Source organism: Desmodus rotundus, chromosome 10, assembly GCF_022682495.2.
Source record: "Desmodus rotundus isolate HL8 chromosome 10, HLdesRot8A.1, whole genome shotgun sequence".
Taxonomy (NCBI): domain Eukaryota; kingdom Metazoa; phylum Chordata; class Mammalia; order Chiroptera; family Phyllostomidae; genus Desmodus; species Desmodus rotundus.
The window spans coordinates 55031981-55045509 of NC_071396.1; positions in this window are offsets into that span (position 1 = coordinate 55031981).

The window sequence follows — 13529 nt, forward strand, 5'->3', positions numbered from 1 at the left end:
TAGACAATTCATAACTGAAGGAAGAATGACTGAGAATGTAGCAAGACCATAGCCACCAGAGTTAAGGCAATTCCTAAAATGGCTATAAATACTCTTGGCAAGGATAGTGGTATCAGAACAACACAAATGAATTAATTGTTTTCAATGCCCACACTGAAAGTGTTAACTTCCTTTTGGGGTGGGTATATTGTTTTAATCCTCATGGAAATTCATCTTTGCATGTATCACAAAACTCAAAAATTTTTGTTCATGAAGAAATCTCTCTCTAGCCAACTTATCCAGCAGAAATATATAGCCAACAAGGGAGTGCGTGCATGAACTATATCTGCAGGTCCGAGCATCCTTGTGGACGCGGAAGACAGTAAATCAACTGAAGAAGGAGCAATTGGATGGAATGGCACCGCACAGGGTGTCTGGCTGCACACAGCATTACAGGGAGGAGAGATTAGAAAGCTAAATGCATGGCTCTCTGAATTCCTTGAAGAACTTCATAGGATTAGGTTTAGCTGTGGGTGTAAATTAATTCACCAGAACAGTGAGCAGACTTTGGAGACAGTGACGGTCACTGAAAAAAGATTTTGATGGATGTCTCAGCCCTGGGTGCATGGTACTCAGAGGTACCCATGCACCTCCGAAGCAGTCGGGCCAGAAACTGAGCACGTTGCAGGCATGACATGGGTGTTCTCTGAGGAAAATATTTATTAGGAGTGGAAAAAGAACCAGAACTTGGAAAAGCTGAGAAGACAGGTTAAAAAACTGTGTTTTTTCCTGGAGGAGGAGGAGAGCATGACACACTGGTATTTTTCTGTTATAAAATGTAATTCCTGTTTCAAGAGTGACCACCGCACTGATGGGGGTTGGGGAGATGGAAAAGGACTTCCTGTTCCCTATCTCCACTTTGAGCCTGTTATGATTTCTAAACCTCTTACTATTATTTTTTTAAACATTATTTATGAATATGTGGCAAGGATTCTAAATGAGGCAAATGCTATTATAAGGATGTTATGTTCTTTATTTTAAAAGTTTCCAAAAGCCCCATGAGGTCCATCTGATCACCCACACATTTAGGTGATAAAATGGGGGGGTCAGACATACTGTGGTTTTTTCAAGGCACCCGACCATCATGTGGCAAATTTCAGAGTCAAATCCACAATGATCTCACTCTAAAGCTGCTGTTCTTTCTACTCTTTATGCTGTGCTTAATTTCCTTCAAATAGAAATGTCTCTTTCAAACCTGTGACGTTACCAGAGATGGCATTTGTTGTAAAAGGAACGCTGGACTGGGAGGCAGGAGGTGGAAAATGCCTCCTTCCCCTCACTTAGCTCTTTCCTCAGTTAGCTGTGGGGCCTTGGGCCTCCCTTGGTCCTCTGTAAAAGGAGAGATGAAATAAACCACTTCTTAACTTAGCTCTGATTTCTGTGTCTCCAGTGCTTCTGATAGTCAGTAAGGCTTAGTAGATGGTAGAAAACATCAAGATGTGGAAATAAGGAGATACATTAATAAAATAAAATTTATTCTTTTTTAGTATTTAATATTAAGTATGTTAAATACCATTAGGTATGATGAAACAGTATCTCTTTTTGAACCCATGAATTTTTTGTGCAGTATTTTAGCCGGTACGGAAGCTGCGGCAGAGGCTGGTCACCTCTCCCTAACGTCACACTGTCTGAAGCCGGAAGGAGCGCAAGTCTCAGTCTGTCCGATTTCAGACTCCGCCATCACCTTCAGTATCACATGAGAACTTCAGGCATAATCAGTGTTGATCCTTTCAACCAAGTGTTTCATTTGGCAAAAGTACAAAATACGGGTGTCTTCAGTAATGGGAAAAAGCACATTGTTGTCAGAACTTCAAGAACAAATTAAAAGAGAAAAAGAAAAACCCCACTATGGAATGATAGTGTACAGGCTTTTTATCAGTGATTTGTAATGATTTCAATTTTGTTGATCCCATTTTGGGGGGCCAGAAAAGCAAAATGATGGCCAGTCATTAGAAAATCAATAATTTCATAGCACGGTTTGTCAGTTGCTCTAAAAGTAGCTCATAATCAGCCAGCACACAGTCAGTTTGATTGGTAAAGTGACAGCCTGCTCTCTGTGGCAAAATAAATGGCGAGGCAGGTGGTGGGTTCAGTGTTGTTGACTCTTTATAGCATCTGGTTAGAGCATCTGCTTATTATTGGTTATTCCTAAATTATTACCTACCTTAATCTCTCTGCAATCTCACGTTATTCTTCATGGCATTTGATAAATTTGATGGCAGCTCATTTCAGTTTTGGACACACAATTCTGATGAATGTGACATTCTCCTGAAATTGAGCTGAAAGCTATTTCTTTGTGTCCACCTCTCACAGGAAGCAGATACACCCTTTACTTCACCCTTTCTTCTTCAGAAATGAGTTATAATTTTTCAATGATTTTTAAAAAACACTTATTTTTGAAATTGAGGCCATGCTCTCTTATAATTTCTTAGATTACTGTGGATTCTTATTACTCTTTATAGACCTAGGACCTAGACAAATATAAATTAGAAAAATGATTATTTTGCTTTCTCAGCTAAAATATATCTGTTTTTACTCCCAGCCAGGCATTCCCAAGCACATTATAGGAATTTTTTTTTATAATCTTCCCAGCAACCTTGTGATTATTATCTGCTCTGCAGGCAAACAAACTACTATCTAGAGAGATTAATTAGCCCAGTCCAACAGCTAATCATTTGATGCCGTGGCCTCCAAATCAAAAATGACAGAATTCTGTAACATGGGCTTCGCTCCCTCCACTGCTCTTCCACTTCCCAGACTGTGAGCCCCTCAGAGGTGGGGCCTGCGTTTCACTGATCACAGTTGTCCCACAGGTTAGTAAAGTGTCTGTTGTGTGATTAGTACAGATACCTGTTTAACTAAACTAGACCAGAAATTTTTTAAAAATTCATTTAAATTATATCTTATATCAAAAATGTTTGTCAGAGAATTTGTGTAACCCTGCAGTATCATGTGTTCAGTTTACAGATCTTTCTATTAATTCTGTAATCTCCCTTTGCCTTTGTTTGTTTTTTTTTCCATAGAATATTTTGGAATTCTTTGGAATGTTTGGGAAACACATTTATTTTGGGATACTTGAAATAATTTTGCAAGCCTCAGTTCATACAAGGTTATAGCTTTTTTTTACATGCCACCTTCATATGTTTGTTTTTATTCAGTTTCTTTCTAAAATTGTAATATATTGCAGTTTTGGCCTGAAAATGAAATACATTTACCCATTTACCCAAGAGTTTCCCTAAAAGGATTTTAAGCATCAGCATTTTTAATCTACAGCAGCAATTTTCCACCTTTTTCGTCTCATGACACACATAAATTAATTACTAAAATTCTGTGGTACACCAAAAAATAGATATATTTGCCAATCTGACCAAAAAATAGGTATAATTTGGATTCATTCATACCAGTTGGGTATTACTGTGTTGGCTGTTGTCATTTTTTATATGACAATCTAAGGGAAAAGAAGTTAGTGCCCTCGCCCTCGACTATCAGTCAGATATTGCATGTTTTAAAAATTCTTGTGGTGCACTGGTTGAAAATTGCTGAACCAGAGTCATTGCCCTTTCAGGTTATGAAAAAATTATCCTCAAAAGTAGCTTCACCACAATAAATTTAATAAAAAAAAATAGCTTCATTAAAATGGGAAACAAAATAATTTTGTGGAATATAGGTATCATAAAAATTCTGATTATGTTTTCTGTGTTTTGAGAGAGAGAAATGTTTTTACCCTGTGCTCTCCCCAAGCAGAGGGCATGGGGCATGATGGTGGGCAAGTCCATTTGGAGTATCCATAGTCCACTCTCTCCTTGGTGCTTCAGAGCCATGATCCAAAACTCCTTTGTACTACCGTTGATGATCCTTATTGTAAATCATTCCAGCATTTTGCTTTTCATTAAGGCAAATATTAATCAATTTTGTTTCCGTTTATCAAATTTTTGATCAATAACTACATTATGTCAGGCAGTCTTGTAGGTGTTGAGGATAACAGAAAGGACGAACTTTGTCCTCAAGGAGCCTGAAGCTTAGTGGAGGGACAGACTTGTGAAGAAACACATGATACAAAATGACCATTGCCATAATATAGCTATAGGGTGGATGAGAATATAAGGAAGATGCCCCAGGTTTGGACAAGCTAAAAGAGGATTTCACAGACACACTGGGGTTTGCATTAAGAAGGTTAAGAAATCACAATCAATTGCTCAGAAGCATAAAGCGCCTAGAGCCTTTAAAGATAAATAAAAGAATTTATAATATTGGAATGAAAGAAAAATCAATGAGGTTAGACACCTAGTCAGGGGCCGACTTGTGGAGGGCCTGACCATCTTTCAAAGGAATTTATATTTAATCCAGCGAGCAATGGGAAACAGCTGTAGAATTTGAGTAGAGAAATGACATAATTAGAAGTGAGTGCTCCACGCCACATTTATTTCAGAGGAAGGGCATTTGTGCTATTGACAGGAAGTCAGTCCTTGCTCAGCGTCGGTGAGCTGTGAGGCTTGCTGCCCTGCTTTTCCTGGTTGCATGCCATGTATGCTATAACCAACACCAGACTGATGAAAGTCTTGTCTAGATTTAAGTGTATGACTGTCATTCTCACTATCACACAGGATTGTAGGTGTTACTTCTTTTGACCTTCCACGAACACATTCTACTTACATTGTCATGCAGTATGATTCAATTAGACTTTCCCTGAGCTGCAGTTCTCAGCTAATACAGGGAATCTCAGATGCCTACTTACCATATATTCCAGAGCAGAGTACTGACATTTGAAGAGAAGTAGAGAAGTAGACAGCTAATTCTCACCTTTTCTTGCCTGAATCCTGATGATAGTTTGCTTGAACGAATACTATCATCAGTGCCTGGGGGAGATATGTCAGATAGGAATCATTGCTAATAAATTAAAACAATATAGCACTCCACATGTCAAAAGAACACAGTGGATAAACTTAGGAGTGTCGTGGCATGTGTATAATTTTATTGATACCCATGAAGTCCCAATTTCAGACGGAAACCCAGAGGTCATTTTCCAAATGTTCTTTTTTAAAAAATCATTTTAGACTCAGAAGTTGAAAAACTAGTACAGAAAGCTCCCATGAACCCTCCCCCAAGATTTCTCTAATGATAACATCTTCGATGGCTATACTGCTGTATCTAAACCAGAAAACTGACATGGGTACAACATTATGAACTAACTGAAGCTCTTAAATTCAAATTTTTTTCCAATATTTTAACCACCAAAATTCACCCACATTATTTTTTTTTAATTCTTCAAGTGCTTCCTGATCCTGTCTGCTTTAAACCCTCACATACATTGTTCCACTTGCTGTGGGCACTTTTCCCTGTTTCAAAAACTCAATTCCTGTGCATATTAAATGTGTTTTCTAACTTAGCTATCTGCCTCCTCTTTCAGTTCTGGATCATATATCACTTCCAAAGGGAAGTCTTCCCAGACCCTGTCCCCTCAAATAGGGTATCTGACTGCTATGTGCCCTCATAGACCCCTGTCTTTTTCCCTCTTACCATTCATGATAATCAAAAACAAATAACTGTTTAATTCATTTCATGGCAATATATGGCAATTGTGATGGGTCATTTTATGTGACAACTTGACCAGGCTAAAGGATGCCCACTAAGGTGGTAAGACATTATATATGTGTGTGTATCTCCGGAAGAGATTAGCATTGGAATTAGTAAACTGAGAAAAGACGGTCACCCTCACCAGTGAGGGTGGGCATCATTCAATCTGCTGAAAGCCTGAAGAGAACAAAGTCAGAGGAGGAGCGAGTTTGCTTTCTCTGCTTGAACTGAGACATCCATCTTTTCCTGTCCTTAGACATCAGTGTTCCTGGCTCTCTGGCCTTTGGACTTGGACTTACACCATCAGCTCCCTTGGATCTTAGGGTTCAGACCCAGAATGAATTAATACCACCAGCCTTCCTGGTTCTTCAGCTTGCAGACAACAGATCATAGGGACTACTCAGCCTCCAAAAACACGTGAGCCAATCCTTATATTAAAAATATATATATGATATATATCCTATTGGTTCTGTTTCTCTGGAAACCCCGGACTGATACACATATGAAGAAATTAACTATGTATTGTTTTAGGTCTTTCAGTTTTATCATGAAAGAATGAGATGTATTGTTCCCTTTCTCTGAAAGTGAAGTAGCAGGACCTCTCTGGTACTTTCTGGCTTCAAGGTCTCACTCTCTTGAAAATCCATAAATGATATGGGGACATGACCAGAGGAGTTATAAAGATTGACTCATAGTGTGGAAAGTTTTTAGTAAAAGAAATGTTTTGTTTATTTGATCTTGGAGCCCCTTACATACAGAGAAATCTCGTTTTGAGAAATCTCTCAGAGAAATAACTCTGAATGTTATTCAACATTCAGACTTTCTGTAGCATTACTGAAATAAATACATATGAAAGATATTTGTTCTCTCATGATTTTTGCTGATGAAGTAAATATTAAGGTAAGTGAAAATTCTTTTTAAATTTTTATTGAATTTATTGTGGTGACATTGATTAATAAAATTATATAGGTTTCAGGGGTACTATTCTATAATACATCACCTGTATATTGTACTGTGTGTTCACCACCCCAAGTTAAGTCTCCTTCCATCACCACCTACCCGCCTATATCCTCTTCTACCTCCCCTCACCCCCCTTTCTCTCTGGTAATCACCATACTGTTGTCTGGATCTATGTTACCCTTTTTTCCCCCAGCCCCTCTCCCCTCTGACAGCTGTCAGTCTGTTCTCTGTATCTATGAGTCTGTTTCTATTTTGTTTGTTAGTTGATTTTGTTCATTACATTCCACATGTAAGTTAAATCTTATGGTACTCATCTTTCTCTGACTGGCTTACTTCACTTAACATAATGCTCTCCAGGTCTGTCCACACTGATGCAAAAGGTAAGATTCTCTTCTGTTTCTATGGCCAAAAGTACTCCATCAGTAAATGAGTGGATAAAAAAGCCATGGTACATTTACACAATGGATCATTCTTTCCAGTATTCATTTACCCATCCTTCCATATTCAACAAATCCTTGTATAGCAAAAGCTCTAAGTACTCCAAGTTTGGGGAACCATTCCAAGCATGGGAAATGTGGCTCATCCCCCACTCAGAAAAGCCAGTGGGGAGCGAGGTTGGCGGGCAGGACCCACGTCCATGGATAAGTTCTCCAGTGGGGAATCAGGCCTGCATTGTACCCAGACTGCTATGAGACTTGCTCTTGCTGAAACTCCCTCACCCTGAATTGAGGAAGCAAATGTTTGCTGAGTATTTTTATCTTCCCAGAATCTGGGCTGACCCTCCAGGTATGGGACAAAGCCGTTTAGACCATTTCTCCTTTTGCATTGCAAATGTCCTCCTTTGATGTATTCAGTGACATCCTCTCTGTTGTCAGCAAAAGATAACCACCCAAGACAAACCTTTGTATAGTAAAAGAGGACCTTCTTTGATGTTAAGGGCCTGAAAAACCTATAAAGGCTGGTTAAGGCAAGGCTCTGAGTGCTCCCCCCTTGAGGGAGTGGCCGAAGCAATCAGAGGCACTCTCCTCTTGAGAGAGTGGCCATGCAGTCCCTTTTCCCCCACAGGACCTCTGTAGTCCATGTGTATGTGTATTGGAATACTGAACCCGCAACAGCAGATCTTGCAGGCCAAGATCTGCATCACCAAGGAATATCCAAATGAAGTTAAACTCATGGTCAAAAAGAACTTATAAGGAATGTGAAAAATAAGTGGGGTGATGGGGAGAAGGTGGGTGAAATAGAGGCAATAGGAATTTAAAATTACACATTACGTGTTCTCACCTCAAGAAAAAAAATAGTCGCTGTGTCTGGTGATGGATGTTAACTAGGCTTATTGTGGTGATTGTTTCTCAATAGATACAATATTAGACAATTATGTGGTACATCTGAAAGTAACATAACATTGTATGTCAACACACCTCATTTTTTAAAAATGAAGTCATGGATCACGGGGAAAGAGGGTAGGTTATTGGTGGTTGCCAGAGATTGGGGCAGGGAAGGCAAACTGGGTGAGGGGGATTTAAGTACAAGCTTGCAGTTACAAAATAGATAAGTTATGGGGGTGCAATATACAGCATGGTGATTATAGTTAATGCTACTGTTTTGTGTACTTGAAAATTGCTGAGAGATCTTAAAAGTTCTCATCACATGAAAATGATTTTGTAACTAGGTGGAGTGATGAATGTTAACCAAACCTATTGTGGCAATGCTTTTGCAGTATACACAAATGTCAAAATATTATTTTATACACCTGCAACTGGTATGATGTTGCATGACAACAATATCTAATTTTTTTTAAGGGGAAAAATACATTCGGGAGTCAGAGATACCTTCTTTCATATCTTGGTTTTGCCTGTGTGACTTTAAACCAAACCCTCTAGTCTTCATTTTCCCCTTCTGCAGGAGGGATTTCATCACATAACTCAACTGTGGTGTAGTGAGGACCCAATGAGATCATGACTATAAAGCTATCTGTGTGGTGCCAGGCACATTGGAAGCACTCAGTGTTAACTCTTGTTATTACTTCTTCTGAATCTCATTCCTATCACTTTCTACTAACAGCCTCACACCACCAATTAATTACTATTTCAGTTTTCACTAAGATATTCTTAATTGTTCCAACAAAAATACAAAATTTTTATTTCTTAGAAATGGCGAACAAGGACACCAGAGCTATACTGTGGGGAGATGCTGGGTGATTGGTACACTGGCTAAGTCATTCATTTTTTCTTACACAGCTCAAAGTGAGCATGATTTAAATTCATACCACAACAATATGACAAATTATACAAATTATGAACCCTTCAGGGTCACTTATGAGGAGATGGAGCTGGACATGTTATGTTCACAAGGATGTCAAGGATCTGCTTATATACAATTACGTGTCAGTCAAGAAAACAATGATAAATGTCACTCACAAGGACTGATCAGGGGCTGGGGGAAGGTACAGGAGGGAAAAATATCATTTTAAGGAGTGATTCAAGGCTATAGCAAGCGTGTCCTTCTCACAAAGCACATAATTTTCTGTTATTGTTTGCTGCCTGAACTCAGTTATAATGGAACTGGTTTGAGTCCTCAGAATTGTGTGAAATGAAACCTGGGCACATAAGTGGTGGTTGTCTCTTAGTTTCTGGTGGTCCAAAAGAAAATGGGGACCTTCTCCAAGTTCATTTGAATAGTAAACAGTCATCACTGATTACTAGTAAAACAATAAGGATGGAGAGTTGCTGTGTTCTGGACACTTTCTATCACAGATTGTGGTATCCCCAGACTTCTGGGTTACACAAGCTAGTACAACTAAAAATAAATTGATTAATAAGTCTCCTGCAAAGAGTATCACCAAGATTTTTTATTTTATCACATAAATGTATAATTTCTGAAGCAACAATGACTATAACTGTCATTTTTTAAAAGAATAGTTTGAAGCCACAACAAGCAGAAAGAACATAATCTATGTAAATAAAATTAAATTGGTCTTTGTATGTCTCTCAATGCATTTTAGTGAAGTTATCATATGGATTTTCAGAATATTTAGAGTGCACATCTTGGACATTGTGATTTAAAGTGCAGGCTGAGTGTCATACAGGAAATTCCCATTGAGAACCTTGGGTGGCCCTCCAAAAGCAATAGCCATCCTTCCTTCAGAGCAGCTGAACCCGAGCCTGGAGGAGACACCCTCCTGATGGCTGATGGGGAGACACCGGCAGCACGTACTGAGATTGTCACATGCCTTGTACAAACAAAGGAAACAGCGCAGATTTCAGATGTGAGCTCCAGATTGAAGCCAGAAGGGCAGATGTTCTAAATTAGAGGCTTTGATTACAATCTTGCTGCTTCTTGGGATTTGCAGCCTGCTCCAAGCTGAGCTGTAGTGGCATTTTATTTATTTAGTGGCGGGTAATGATTTCTTCAAGCAATACTAGGGAGGACGGGTGATCTCACAATAAAAGACAACCTTTATTAAAGGACCATGTTTAAATTATGAAAATCCTGTTACTTGGACTTCATTTTTCTCACCATGTTGAGGATCCATGAAAAATTTCTGAAACACTTTGCATTCATCCTTGAAGGGCATTGGGCAAACAGAGAGCTTTTCAGAACTACACATATCTGCCTTGAACTCACCACTCAGAGAGACTGATATCAAATAATTGTGAATGATGTTTGTGCTTCAGGATTTTTTAAATGCTTTCCTGATGAATCTGCAATGCAAAGAAGGTTGTGAACCCTGGGTCTATGGCTAGTGAGACATTTGTCCTTCTTTGTCACTGTTCTCCTCCAGAAAATTTTCATTGTTCAAGGTTCTATGTTGTATCAGTGCTCGTGATGCTACCTTTCACAGGTAGCTTGACTACTTCGTGCCAGGCCATCTCAGGTTCAAAGAATGAACTACATAATAAATTCAGCAGTATCCTCTCCATTTGCCTGTCTCCTGAGGTGAGAGAGCTCCGTGTGGGGACCCAGTTCCACACTGCATGAGAAGAGAGTCCTCACAGTTATCCAAAGGGTTAAAAGTATGTCCCAGATGACGAATGGCCATTTTCCCTTCAAAGCTGACAGCTGGACACATTTAAAAGGCAGGCAAGGCAGAATGTTTATCGTAATTTAGAGCTCCCCATTTGAAAACAGGATATCAATGGCTGTAGTGTGTATTTGCTGAAAGAATAATAAACAAACAAATGAAAACTTAACATCTGGCCTGTTTTCCCAAAACCATAAAACAGAAACATCATTACCAGAGAACATGATGGCACTTAGCAGGTACAGAGGGTATAGAAAAATCTCAAAGGGAGAAAGCAGGATGAGAAATGAATCAGGAAATTCTCCAAATTGTTGATGGTGATGATGATGATGATGACAACAATGGTGGTGCTGGTGGTGGTAGTGGTGGTGGTGTTGATACTTTTTTGAAAATGTCCTCAAAATGGACATTATGTATATTATGTTTTTAATTGTTCTGTTACTTAGTACCAGTTTTTCCTCATTCCTCTCCCCTGCCCTGCCCCCCACACCCTCAAAGTCAATTCCCACCCTGTTTTTCATGTCCTTGGGTCATTTACACCTGTTTGTTGATTACACCCTTCCATTTCTTTACCTCCTTATTCCCCTCTGGTGTTGATAGTAAAATAGCAATAAAGCCACATTTATTCCTACTAAATGTACCAGCTATCTATTTTAATCATTCAAAAATTATTTATAAATATCTAATATGTGTGAGGATGCATTCCTACATCCACTGTTCTTTGATGTAGGAATGCATCATGGAGTAAAGATAAGCAAAGTATTGAGTCATGAAGCTTATATTCGGTGGGGAAATTTCAATCATATTGGATCTTTATGACAGAGCTGCAAAGTAGGAATTCGTTGCTACAAATTTACAGGAGTTTAAAACTTGAGAAGGTTATTCAACTCTCATTCATGAATATTTGGCATGTTGGTGAATCAGGATACGTCAGAAAAATTATCATTTGTGACTTTAGCCAAGTATTTTGTTCTTTATTGTTAATGTGAAGGGGAGAGGGGAGAGGTACTTCCTCATACTTAAGAAACCATCTGCTTGAGCACCAAAAGAACTAGATTCAAATATTCTCTTGGCCATTCATCCACATTGTGATATTGGATAGGTCCTTTCCTTCTCTAAGTTCTGGTTTTACCTTTCTCTGAGTCCTGCAGTGAGACAGTTGAGTGGTTTGGTAGTTCTCAAAGTGTGAGTCTCTGAGGCAACCTCAGAACTACTGGGGACTCGTTTGAAATGCAGATTATCATGGAGCACCCCATATCTTTTGCATCAGAAACTCTGGGTGGGGCCCAGCAATTTCTGTTTCAACTAGCCCTCCAGGTGACCCTGATATGCACTAAACTTTCAGAACCACTAGACTAGATAGTCAAATATAATGATTAAGAGCATCAGAGTCAATAGGGATTTGACCCAAGCTTCACAACTTACTAGCTTCATGAATATTGGCAGGTCACTGAACTACTTTATTTCCTGAGCCATCAAATGAGAGCAATCATGGACTCTTTCCTCTTGGTCTATTATGAATGAGATAGCACATGTAAAATACACAAGCAAAAGCTTGGCATTTAAATGATTTATCCTCATTCATGATTGAAAACACTTTAACTTTGAAATTTTAAGATTCTGTCATATTTGAAGAGGACCTCAAGAATGTTGACTAGTCCAAAACAATGCCCAGGTGAGGAAAAAAAACGAATTTGTATTTTAACAACCTAAATGCAGATTGGAAATGGCAGATTGCAGCAGCAAATGGTTGTGCAGCAAGAAGCAGGAAGTGGTATCACAAACAGATGCTGCATTTGGCATCCAGACCTCAGGCAGCCATGTCCCTCTGTACCAGTCAGCCTACCCAATCACCAAATCTGTAGGCTTTGCAAATCTGCTGTCTAGTTGAATGGAACTTTGCATGTCCACCCAAGTGTATATTAGGCTGGCAATGATCAACAAATTGAATAAAAGGAGGAAGAGCAGCAATCTAATCAGCAGACAGAAGCTGAAGGGGTGGTGCCATTTGAAACCTGTGGATGCTGCATCCCTTTCCCCACTACCACTCTCTTGCATCCCCTCTACTCTGCAGGCAACATGATCCAAAAGAAAACTCCAGGTTCCTCATAAAACATGTTAAACCACTAGAAAACAGGAAGGAACAGATGAATAGTGACCTGCCAGCCACGAGTGATTGAAAGGTGCTTCAATGCACTATAAATCCACTTGCCCCCAATAAAGGAGTTAAGTTGAAGTTTAAGTCCAGGAAAAGTGAGTTCCCCAAGGTAATTTATTTTCTGAGCAAGCCTAATTACAGTAATTCAATACAGCCAAATATTTTAGAGATGATGTATGACAGTGGGTAAGGTATCAGTCCTTGGACTCAGGCAGCTAAGGATTGAATTTTGTCTCTGCCATTTACAAGCTGGATGATCTTAGGCAAGTTTCCTAATATTTCTAAGCCTCATTTTTCTCTTAAGTAAAATTGTAATAATAATAGTGGCTACCAACAGAAGGTGGCTCTGAGGATTAAAGGGTATCATGCTTAGCATAACATCTAGTATAGTAAGTGTTCAATAAGTTATTAAAAATTAATAATTAATTTTTTTCCCTGAATTACTATGAGCACACTGAAAGACACAGGCAGACTGCTTTGAGGCAATTTTAGGAGGTCCTCTCTTTAAAACCTGCCACCCAGTGAATTTCTGTGTGTCCTGCCCCTAAGTTTTGATGAAAATCATCTGTCTCTGTGGGTTGCAAGTGGAACTGTCTCAAGTCAAAATGTAATTTACTAGCTCACAAGACTGAGAAGTCCTGAGGTAGATTGGCTTCAGGCATGGCTGGCTTCAGAACTCAAAACGATATCTTCAGGACAAATTTTGCCACATTCATTTTCATCTCAGCCTCCAAGATGCAGCAAGATGCCTGCAATACCTCAGTACTCTTAAGACTC